This window comes from Cornus florida, unplaced genomic scaffold (genome assembly GCF_030987335.1).
Source record: "Cornus florida cultivar Cherokee Brave unplaced genomic scaffold, ASM3098733v1 CherokeeBrave_3.0.0_Hap2_Chr11, whole genome shotgun sequence".
NCBI lineage: Eukaryota > Viridiplantae > Streptophyta > Magnoliopsida > Cornales > Cornaceae > Cornus > Cornus florida.
This window is the reverse complement of record NW_026775581.1, coordinates 137,517,147-137,530,397: the sequence shown is the minus strand read 5'-3', so window position 1 is coordinate 137,530,397 and position 13,251 is coordinate 137,517,147. Positions and strand designations below refer to the sequence as shown.

The window sequence follows — 13,251 nt, the reverse complement described above, 5'->3', positions numbered from 1 at the left end:
GCTTAGGTACAGAAAGTTTTAGCCATGACTTCGAATCCATGCTGAACTCAACCAAACCTTAATAGGGTTGCTTTATCACCTTGAAAGTAAATTGTTCTAATAACAATACAAGACAAGACACTGAAGAATATAAGCAAACGACAATGACCGATGTCACTTCTGTAAAGGAGACATTCTAAAACAGGACTCTATATTCCCGATGTCACTTCTGTAAAGGAGACATTCTAAAACAGGACTCTATATTCTAAATTTTAACCCTGAGAAGATCGGCACGAGAAAAACTAAAGAACATCAAGATCCAGAACAAAATCATTTAGACTCTTAATTGTTTCACCTTCGATACCCTCTCATTTGTTGGCTCCTGATAAACAGAATTAGGGTTTAAGCATCAATTGCTACTCGATTCGGACCAATACTGTGTTCTCATCAATTTCTAATTGTTTCACCTTCGATACCCTCTCAAAAACCCTAGGACAGAACTCACGGGGCCATAAATTTCCGACCCAATCACGTATCACTGTAATTGCTTCTCGCACAACAATGCACATAAATTACATGGCAAAGGTCATGATTACTGCTGTACTAAGAAGCTCTACAATAATTACCACATCCTTTGGGCCAGAGCCACTAACAAGATTCCGGTAGAAATGCCACTTTACTTCCATGGCCAGATACAAAGCCTTCACATTCAACTTCAAAGTATGCATTTGGTATATAAAAAACCTACGAATTGACATGCTAAAAACAAACACTGAAAGAGTGAACTGATTTATCACTAGATTCTAGAAATAAAAATAAAAATCACAAGTTGAGAACAGGAAACCTTTGGTAGAATCAAAAGCATGGGAAAACATCATTGTAGCAAGTTTCTACAAAAATTCATCCTGAAAGCCAAACAGAAATACATTTGCAACTTGTAGTTAGCATAGTCATGAAAGTAAATCAGAAATAAGTGATTGAACAACCCTATTGATAAATTTCCAATTTTAAACAACTGAAAAAATGATCCATGGTTCAACTACAATATATGGCAAGTGACAGATTAACTAGCAAGCAGAGAGAACACCAAAAGTAACTACCAGCTGTAACACACAATGTGTGGAAACAAACAGTCATCACATCATAGTTGTTAAAGGCTCAAGGCGCATAAAAGCGCAAATGCCTCCTGGAGCCTGAGGCGCAAGGCGCAAGGCGAGGCGCGCGCCCGACTGAAGCAAGGCGCACGTTGGAAAAAAAAAAAAACAAAACCCACCCAATAAAGTATTAAAGATGCAAATCATGCAATAGTATATAGAAAGATGTAAAAGTCAACTAAATGAATTACTTAAGTTAAATATTCAACATAAAGATGCCAAAACCAAGTAAATCAAGTACTTGAGTTCAAAACAGTGAATAATTAAACATATTAACATAAAGATGCAAAAGTCAACTAAGGAGAAGTATAAGATAAAACTAAAACAAACATAAACATCATTCTTCCTAAGAAGACAACACCAATGAATCTAAATATCATCCTCGTCATCAATAAGCATAACATCATTTTGATCGTCACTAAATGATTCATAATTCTCAGGATCCTCTTCTATCTCATCTGAATCATCCTCATCCTCATCCACAAGTCGAACTGAAGAACTTCCTGCTCCCTTTGTTGGTAACCGTAAACTAGAACTAGATTTTGATCTAGTAAACCATTGCGGCCTGCTTGCCTCTCCAATACCAGCAAAATTAGCAACATCACCCCATGTCAAGGAATCATCTTCATAGACTAGATCATGTTCTACATCAGAATCATCCATCCTCCCCGTCAACCACTCGTTGCTCTCATCAATGTCATCGAGTAAAATGGGATCAAGAGTGTCACGCATATTATATCGACGCCTCAATGCTCTATTATATTTGATGAACACTAAATCATTCAACGTTGTTTGAGCGAGCCTATTTCTTTTCTTGTTATGAAGCTGCAATAAATTCAACTTTAACTAGTAAGTATAAAAAATTAAAATTTTAATTTTCAACAATTAAATTACAAACCTAGTTAGTAAATACTAAATAGTATATACTTACATGCTCAAACACGCTCCAATTTCGTTCACAACCAGAAGAGCTGCAAGTAAGGCTTAAAACCTTTATAGCAAACTTTTGGAGAAGTTTTGTTGACTTGCCATAAGCTTCCCACCAATTAGCTATTAAAAAAAAATTAATAATGATGTTTAGCAACTTTAGCTTCATCTTTCTATCGACTCTATTGTCAAAATAATTTTAACACTTAACTATACTAACTTAATATACTTTACCACTTTACCTGGTCCTCGTGTACTTCTCTGTCTAATAGCAAAGGGATTACCAAAGAGGCCCTCACTTTAGAATATAAGGACAGCTCCTCAGTAATTTTGTCTTGGTCTTTGACATCCGGGACTAACCTTGCAATGCATGCATACAAACCCTTTGCAATCTCTTCATCTTCTTCAATTTTCGAATTTGAATAAAAGTATTCTGGGTTCAAATAATAACCTACTGCATGCAAAGGGCGATGAAGTTGAACATTCCACCTCTTATCAATTATTTCAAAAATATCTGAGTATTTATCTTCTACTCCCCCAAATGATTTTGCAATGGCTTCTTTAGCCCTATCCATAGCCGCATAAATGTATCCCATGGGAGGCTTTCTCTCGCCATCAACTAATCTCAAAACCGGAATAAGAGGACCGGAAACCTTAAGGCTAAAGACAATGTTGTTCCAAAAGGAAGGCATCAAAACATAAGAAGCAACTCTTTTACCGGCTTCCTCTTTCGCCCATTTACTACGATTCCATTCTTCTGAAGTAAACATCTTTCTCAAGTTATTCTTTTGCTTGTGAATACTTGATAATGTGATGAAACATGTAGCAAATCGAGTCTTAGCAGGCCTAAGCAACTCCTTTTTGTGAGTAAAGTTCCTCATAATGTTCAACAACTTTGGTCGCATATAAATATAACTATTCAACTCCACTGCCCTTTGCATTGTTCTAGAGATGGACGGTATTTTCCCAATGTCTTCCAACATCAAGTCTAAGCAATGAGCAGCACATGGGGTCCAATACAAATGTGGGTGTTCTTTCTCTAACATCCTCCCTATTTGAAACCAAACGGAAAAAAGAAAAAATGATATAAAGAGAATGAGTAAATCAAAGTTGATTTAAATTATATATTTGTAAAGAATGTAAACTCTAAAAGTTATAAACATTGAACATTCTTACCGGCATACTTATTGCTTGACTCACTATCTGTGACGACTTGGATGACATTTGCTACTCCAATGCGGTTCACAAATTTATTAAGTAAGTCAAACATCTTGTCACCATCCTTTGAAAAAGAAGAAGTATCTATCGACTCAATAAACATGGTTCTCCTTGGACTATTTACTAGGAAATTAAGCAATGTTCTCCCTCTTTTGTCTGTCCACCCATCTGCCATTAATGAGCATCCAAATTTTGACCACTCCTCCCTATGGTCATTCATCAAAGCATTGGTATTATCCAATTCCTTCCTAAGCAAAGGAACTCTCACCTCATGATAACTAGGTGGTTTCATGCCAGGACCATATTATCCAATTGCTTCAACAACCTCGGCAAAGCTATCATACTTAACAGCATTGAATGCAATTCCTGCATCATACATCCACCTTGCAAAAGCAGCACACGCTCTTCCTCTCAACTCTTTCTTGCATGCATCATTAATGGCTGTTTGTTTTCCCCCTTCCTTTCTTTTTTGTACCACAATTTCCGGTCTGGGAGTGAAATATAAATCAATCGGTCCCTTTTGCTTTTGCATCTTTGAGGAATTGACACTAGCACTGCCTGCACTAGCTACCCTTTTTCCCCGATTGCTAACTTCCATGACATCATCCTCATCCTCTCCATCAATGAAATTAATCTCATCACTAGGTAACATATTCATTTGTTCTTTTTCTTCCTTTTTCTTACTCATGTACTCTTTGATTTCTTCTCTAACACTAGATGGGCATCTTGTGCATGCACTCACATTTCTATATCCTCCAGCTAAGTGTTGCTTAGCCCGATAAATACCTCCTTTTGTAACTTTTGCACAGAAGTTACAAGTGACGGCATTTGTATCTTTCGGATTCTCCAAATGTGAGTAATTCCATGCCGGATCCTTTCTTGAACCTTCACTAGGCATCTTTTAAAGTTCAAACTACAATCAAGTTCAATAGAAATTATGTAAGCTGCAAATCAATCTAATATTCTATAACTATAAGCACCATGATTCATTCTATAACTATAACAACTAAACATACTTTCAATAATAGAACCTAATTATATTATATGAAAATAATATAACAGTAAACAGTTGCTATTTACAATTTGCGATTGTCTTTTATAATTTAGACTTTAGAGTACACTTCACTAATTATTTCATTTTAACATGTTAGAATGATTCAATGGAACAAATACAGGCATACAATTTGGCTGCAATTGTGATTAAGCAAAGTAACTGCAGAATGTGTTGGCTCAAATTGGGAAATAGATCCGTCACAGACTCACAGTCACTCTCTACGTGGAGAGAGCTGATAAATCGGTTTGGAGCTAATTTTTATGGATTCAGTATTTCAGTGTTAAGTAACTTAAGTTTGATGTTAATAAATTTGACTTCAATTTGGTGTTAGTTGTTAACTGGACAACTTCTTCTCTCTATCAGTCTATCTCTCTGTATTTGGTATTTTGGTGTCATGTAAATTCTATATAGATTAGAAGCTTTGTATTCCTCTGCAAATTTTACAAGAAAATCAATTAAATACCTTCTGATTTCAATAACTTTTTTTTTTTTTGGGTAACCCGTAACCAAGAAAAAGAATTACATTCAATCTGTCACATACAGGCTACAACAATCCAAAAAAAAATAAAAAATAAAATAGCAAGTTTCTTTGAACAGAGTAATTGGTAATCGCATTTTGAATTCTTGATCTTTTGAGAAAGTGGCATATGAAATGATTGTCACTTGCCCAAAATAAAGGTTAGAATCAATCTGTTGGGGTAACTGAATGACGAGGTTTTTTACAAAAAGGTTTAACCAATCTACTTCCCTCTTTAAAGTTCCAACTTTCTTGTTTATGTCAATTATATACCAACAACTAACTTGATACTTCAGTGCTATGAATTATGATATGGTTCGATTTAGTTATCAAATAATTTCATTCACCTTGTTAACCTTGAAATTTATAAATCAGAACTATATATATACATATAGAATTCCTGATGGTTTTATAATTCTTCTCTGTACCTTAATAGCTACTCAAGAAAAAAAATAAAATAAAAAAATAGAGAAAAAAAAAGAAGAATAATAATAAAAAAAAAAACTGCCAAACTCGACTCTACAGTCGGTCGAGAGAAGAAAAGAAGAAGAAAAGAAAAAAAAAAAAAAACTGAGACAGATCACAGATCCGAGAAGAGAAGGAGAGAAGAAGAAGAGAAGGAAGAGGAGAGAAGAAGAAGAGAGAGAAGAAGAAGAGAGAGAACGTACCGGCAGAGTCGCGGTGTCGCCGACGGCGTAGATCCAGCAGATCCGACACAGATGACAGATCCGAGACCGAGAGTAACTGTTGTCCAAGACTCCACGTCGTCGCCTCTGTGATCTCTGTCTCCGACTTTGTTTTGGTGTTTGTTCTTTTGTTTTTTGTTTTTTTAATGTGGTAACAATGTGTTATAAAAGTAATAAAATAGAAACAATAAAATAATAAAACAAATCAATAAAGTTAAAATATTACAACTTCCATCAGGCGCGCCTTTGTATCGCCTTTAGCCTTGCGCCTGTAGATAAAAGGCGCTCGCCTTCTGCAACCCATGCGCCTTAAGGTTCTAGAGGCGCTGAGATGGCGCCTGGAGGCGCCTTGCGCCTCAGGCGCGCGCCTCCGGCGCCTTTGACAACTATGCATCACATCAGCTAAAAGGACATCTGAAATTGGAAATTTGATTATTGATGTATCAATGAGTACGGACTAAGCCTTACAGTATGAAAGATTATTAACTTTTTGATTCCTAACGTCATTTTCCGCAGTGAAGATGGCAATTAGTCACAATGAACCATATAATATCAAAAAGAATTTCAATCAAAATCATGAAGTACAATATGGAAAGTTAAACAACAGTTAAGAAGAAGAATCAAAGCATTATAACCAACTCACTCGACATTAAAATGCCTATGCATCGTTGAAGCACATTCTGAAGTGCATCAAGTAGACATCCAGGACTCATAATTTCAGACAATCTACCCACAGTCAGAGCTGAATGAACCACACTTAGATTGTCATCGTGAAACTGGTGTAATTTTGCATCTCAAATAGTGAGCCTCTGGAGGAGAGGAGACAGCATCAAAAATCAAGGATACAAATGCCTTAAGATGGTCAGGTCAACGTAAATCAAGTAGATTCTGAATTTTAAAATTAATAATCTGAAAACCACAACTGATCTTGGCCCTTGTTTTGATAAAAGATCACAAATAAGTACAAATAAATGGGGATATATATATATATTTTTATAAGTACAAATAAATGGGGATATATACAAGTGAAAGAGAAGAACAGCGGAAGATTTTCCTGTATACGACATGCTTGGCCTACCGTTCACTGAAATTGAAGTTCACCCCTCGATCAACCTCAAACTAAGGACTACTTGAAGAAAGATCGTGGAACAAACACAAATCTAAGAACATAAATACTTAATAAGGGTAATAGTAAAGACCTTCGGTGCTAAATTATTATAGATAAATAAAGGTTTTACAAGAAAGTGCCTAAGAGGATGCACCCATGTACGCATTAGGTATCTAGAAAAAACTATAATCTCTCCAAAAAGCGCTACGAAAAAATAAATCAAAGAAGAGCATCTTGTAATCAGAGAAAAAAGAAATCTCAACCTCCTACACTAATTGATAAAAGAAGGAATAGAAGAGAGAGGGGAGGGAGAGGGAGGTTACATGCGAGTGATAGAGCATGAATCCCAGAAAAGTCCCATTAATCCTTTTCTAGCTTCATGTTCAAGCATGGTAGTATTAATGACTCCCAATGGTATGCACAACTAACGAATCCATAGTAATGCGTAATGCTAGTCAAACAAACAAAGTTGACCGACTAAACAATGCTAACGAAAAATGACCAACAGACTTCGTGTGGGTACCACGTGACGTCATTTCATCAGTATCCACTGACCAGTTTGCTTGTGCATTGATAAGTCGGCTAAGTTTTTCACTTTGAAAAGACTTTCCCACTGAACAGTGATCCACGACATAATTGCTAATCAGGTAGAAAATGAAGCAACAGTTCAATAAAATTTGGGCTCTCAACACCACTGAGTTGTTGGTGGAATTGATAACAATTGAATTATGAAGATATCGGCAACTATGCTAAGGCTAAGCAAAATCTAACTGGTGATCTGTCACCAATTACTGGTACTGAGTAACTGAAAATTGCGAAATGGACACAAGCAAGCAGTACCCAGCCAAAGAAAATTGCACCAGTAAGCTGGAATTTCAAGAACAAGATATATGGGATTTAACAATACACAATGGCATGACTATTCAGTTCACAAATGAAATGGCTCTCTAGTAGTGAGTGGCAAAAAACTTCAGTGGCAATTATGTAATTGGAAAACAAAACTTCAAATTAAATCAAATTGGCATGACCAGTAAATTGCTAGTGGAAGATCTTAAGTCAGTGATTAGTGCAATCAAAAGCCACCAGATATAGATATTGGTACTTGACAACAGAACTTTGACAATGATTTTGCCCCCAAGAGATCCAGGTGCGGAAAGGGATCAGGTGATAACCCTTCAGGAGCACGACATCCAAATTATTTTCCTAACAGTTTTCATTAATTTTTTTGTTGTTTAACATTTGCATATTCATCTCAGGCCAGTTGGGGATAGTCACTAGTAAAATTTAACACAGTTTTCACTCTGAGCAGTTAATTCTGTTGACATTGAGAGCGTATGGCACCTACACACAAGTGGGTTATGTTGCATATCCAAATTATTTTCCTAACAGTTTTCATTATTTTTTTTAAATTTGCATATTCATCTCAGGCCAGTTGGGGATAGTCACTTGTAAAATTTAACAGAGTCCACTCAGAGCAGTTAATTCTGTTGACATTGAGAGCGTATGGCACCTAGACACAAGTGGGTCATGCTGCAGTGCACTAATGCAATGTTTGGATGGAAGGAACCTGTTTTTTATGTGTCCAAAATGGGGTGGAGGAGGGAAAGAAGGAAAAACTACCCAACAAATATGTAAGACCAATGAACCCTACTAAAATTTGGAATGAATATTTCTAAGTCTATGTAATGAGGGAGATTGGTAAAAAAATATAAAAACTTTCCTTCCCTCCCTTGTGTTCAATCATACAAAAAATGAGGGAGACACCTTCCCTTCCCTCGGGGTGCCTCATCCATCCATCCCCTCCCTTACATCCATTTTTCCATCCCTCCAACCAAACGGAGCATAAAACATCATTTTGTGCACAATTACTCGTAATTAATGGCTCCTCTTTAGTTTCTCATCTCACCACTGATGGTTATTGTAAGCAGCATCAACCCAGCACTCTATAACCGTTACTGTAGGTCTGGATGGCAATGTTGTAAGAGAACTCAGGCGTCCTACTATCAATTGAAAGAAGTGAATTGCCCTTGCTGCTTCTACACGCGAGAAGTCTCCAGCCAAAGTTCATACAGCCAGTGAGTAGTCACAGTTTCTCATCTAGGTGTGCATCATCTTTGGAGTTCAGGCTCTAGTTTTTGGCAATGTATTCTCTCTTCAGGTTATTAAGGTTTGAATGGTGTTCTATTAAGTGTTTTATTGTTATATGAGACTTGGATAATGTCTTGAAAGGTTAAGGATTTCTAAACCTTCCACATGGCTTGAACCGTATTCTGTTGTAAATGCTACAGTTATATGTATGTGTATGTATATCTAAGGTTCTCTCTTAAAGTGAGAGAGAGAGAGAGCACCACAAATTGTCCTCAAGAAGATGAGGAACGGACTTGTACCAACCAAAAAGGAACAGACAATTTTCACGGAAAAGAAAGACAAACAAACGAGTGAGGAATGAAACATTTCCTTTTAAAAATAGAAACACTAACCATTAAATAATCAACTGAACACGGTGACACGAACTGCGGAAGTGAACCTGTAAGACATGGAATTAAAAAATTGAAATGCCATGAGACATATTGCTTTCAATCAGAAACCAGAAGACAACAATGTCACCTGTGAACGAGCAGACTTAGTCTTCTCTTTCCGAATACCATATGCATCCAAACCAGCAAAGAGTAGATGATCATCAAGCCTTGGACTGTGCATATTGAAATTAAAATAAAAAGCATAATAAGCCTAAAATGCAGTAGATGAAGTATGCGACAACCAGTAAGAATAAAATTGGTCAACAAAAATTAAGTGTTTGTGTGTGTGTGTGTGTATTTATGTGATGAAATCAAATCCATCAGTGACCCAAAAGGCAATACCTTTGGATGTTCCAATGCAAACCAATTTTTTTAATAAGGGATCTCATGTAACAAATTCAAATTCCCATCTAACATCCTGGGCAGGATCTCATATACCGAACCCCCTTTCTTGGATTCAAGCTTACGATCCTAAAAGGAAGGAACACAAAAAGATAGCATGCTACTAAATTTGGAAATGAGAGAAGAGAAAGTGAGAGCAATAGAGTGAAACAAACACACATGCACGCACAACTATTTTATGATATTACACCAAAAACACTGCATTAAATGGTGTATCTAAGAAGAATCAGATACATGCTCAAAATTAAAATATTCAATTTTTGTAGGTAAAATTAGAGTATGAGTTTTCCAATTGAAGGATACGTTTAGAAAGTCATAGATTTGAAAAAATTGCTCCTTAAAGCACATGGCAATACCTGAACAAGGTTGACCAAGGGCATAAATACCATGTGAAAACATTGCAAGTCAGTCGATTCTTTCGCATCGGTCTCAAGCTACCTCAGCGATTCACTGAATCGAGCTTTTGATAAGCTTAGAGGACAACGTCACCTTATTTACTAGTAAACCAACAATCATCAAAACAGAGACAAAGATTTAAGTCACCAATCAATTAAACAGCAAGTATAATATGCCTCTTTTCTTGAATATGAAAATATCGAACAAAAAGATTTATTTTCCTCCAATTCAATGTCATTATACATCAAATTCTAGCTAGAGTCTGGTGTCTTCACAGGCTTATATTAGTTCCACAAGATTGGTATTGTTGGAAATGGATTCTGTAATAGCTTGAGCACAAATGTTGCAGTTACCACCAAGAATGAACCATCTCCACTTTTTCTTAGTATTGTTAAAAGCCCCCTAAAATTTTGCTTCATGTCTACTTCTGTTGTAGGATCAAATTTCTCACTCTAATTGACAAGAACACATAACTTCTTCAAGTATCAACTTTATCACTCAATATTACAGTGATATACTTGGCCTAAAAACTCTACTTCACTTGCAAAATAAAATATAATGATTTACAATTCAGAAAAACCTTCAATGTGGCCCCACAGGTCATGCACATTCTTAGTATGACCTTTTCTTCAAGTAATTAGAGTCGCAACTAAAGATTTCTCACTAGGTGGAGTGGACATTGTTCCGTAGTCGCATTTTGTCTACGCCTGCAATGCAATAAAATTTGGACAGTGGATCATTCTTTTCTAGAATACATTACTACAACAAAACACTTGGCAAATTTAGTTGGTCACCTTATACTACTTTTTTATATGGTAAAACTTGCTTCACTCTAATGAAATTTTGTGGGTACTTTTGTGCTCCACGGAAGAATTCACGAGTACTTTCTTGAAGGGATGGTGTATAATGACATAAATTCAGAGATCAAACATTGGAGACATATCCCCAGCCAAAGTTAGTTGGAGATTCAAAAAGAGAGCACATCCCATGACACTGTGCTCCCAAGTTTAGAATGTTGAAACTGTGTCCAATTATCTGCTGAGGCTCTCTCTCCTCTTTTCAGATGAGTAGCTACTTTTCAGTTTGGCAAGTCTGATTTACTTATTGAAGATTCCTAAAAATAACAAAAACATCACTCCCCTCCCCCACCCAAAAAACTGAGAATCCAAACAGATTATTAGAAAATATATATAAAGAGTAATAAACAATTTCCAAAAGAAAGCCACTAAAGGATGTGCCTCAGCAATAGATTTAGCCTACTAGTATTCAAGTAACAGCCATGTAACATACGCTACATTTATTGTGAAGTTGGCAAATATGAAAACAGAATTTACTAGGGAAAAATACACAAGACCGCCCTTCAAGTTAAGCAAAAAAATACAAGGACCTTCCCAATGTTTTAAAATTACACAGACTTTCTCTATTAGACCTTGTTGTTAAATGGTGTTAAAGGAAATTGTAAGTTTACAATTTTACTTCATAAACCTCTATTGTCTTTACACTTATTCTAAGGGCAACTAGGCAAAGTTGGTGTTTTAAAATTTCCATTTGCTAACATAAGCAGAAATTATATTGACCAGAGTTCACCATTAATGGAAGGGGGAACATGTCACCAAATCATAAACCTCGAGGGAGGGCGGTGAAAATTTCAAATGAAAAAAATATATATACAAATAGGAGCAACCAAACTCACTATTGTACCGTAAGTTTTCAAACCTCACCTTGTGAACCAAACCTCCCTTGGCACCAAGCTGTAGTCTAGAAACAATATACGGAAGTATTCCTTTCACAACATCACTTTTAACAGTCGTAATAGAACCCAAAGCCTCAACAGCAACAGATGTGCAGAAGTTGATCACAGGCCTCGAAGACTCAAACTTTTTTGTAGGTAAGGCCTAGAGAAAACACTCAAGTGTAAGCATCTATAGAAAAATGTTAATTAATGGACTAATCAGAACAAGGACTTGCATAGTTGCATAAAACCTCCCAGGACCCCCAAGTCACCGATGCATTGTTGCACTGTAACCTTCCTAGGTGGAGGTGCACCAAATACTTTTAACCCATCAAGAAATTTCCTCACAAACACACACAAAGAAAGAAAGAGAAATAATAATAATAATAATGAGTCGGAATACACAAACCTCAATAAATCAACATACTGATACAAACAACTTACACAAGAAACACTTTTTCTTACCCTACGTCAAGTAACTGCACAATTCGAACAAAAGCATGCATCCTATAATCGTACAAATAAACATGAGAAGAGCCAAAAGAATTACAAGTACATATATACACAAATGTAGGAACATGCATCTTTCATATATTTACAAGCATCTGTAAGATAACTGCACAATTACCAAGAGAGAGAGATGGACAGCTAGACAAGAATAGTCAATAGTGATGCTTAATTTTATCTCCGAATCAAGTACTCAAGCATCTTCAGTCCAGAAGGTTTACTTTCCTGCCCATCAAAACTCTATCCAACTCTCTGCTCTTGTGACAAAACAAACCGTTCTTATAATAATTTCTATATCTTCGGTCCATCCCTATAAGAACCTCCAAACCTGAAAAACCAAACCGCAACAACAAAAACAACAACAACAACAACCAAAAAAAAAAAGGCCATGACATTTGGATGATTTTCTATAACTTTCTTGAGAGACAAACGGGTAGAATGTTGAGAGATTGAGCGTACCTGAAAGTGAGATGTTGAGAATAGTGTCAAGGTTGAATCACCACTTGGTTTATGGTCGAATAGGAGTGAAGGACGAGTGATTGCCTGCAACTGCGAGGCCATGGAAGTCGCCATTGCAGCCTTGCACAAGTGTGTAGACTGAATAGAGCTTTTAAGGAGAGAAATTCAGACATTGGAACTAAACCGTCAAGGTGACAAACAGAGTTATGTAGGCTCCGATAGCTAGACAAGAATAGTCAATAATACTGATGCTTAATTGGATCTACGTATCAAGTACTCAAGCATCTTCAGTCCAGAAGGTTTACTTTCCCACCCATCAACTCTCTATCCAACTATCTGCTCTTGTGACTAAACAAATCGTTCTTATAATTTCTATATCTTCGGTCCATCCCTATAAGAACCTCCAAACCTGCAAAACCAATCCACAAGAACACGAACAACAACAATAAAAAAATGATATTTGGATGATTTTGTATCACTTCCATGAGAGACGAATGGGTAGAATGTTGAGAGATCGAGTGTACCTGAATGTAAGATGTTAACAATAGTGTCAAGGTCGATATCAGCACTTGGTTTAGGGTCGAATAAGATTG

General features: G+C 36.4%; 1 pseudogene; it reads right to left on the bottom strand.

The window, feature by feature from the left end:
- Window positions 1-1,316: 1,316 nt before the first annotated feature.
- On the bottom strand, window positions 1,317-11,658 carry LOC132282970 (uncharacterized; annotated as a pseudogene).
- Between the last annotated feature and the right edge of the window lie 1,593 nt (window positions 11,659-13,251).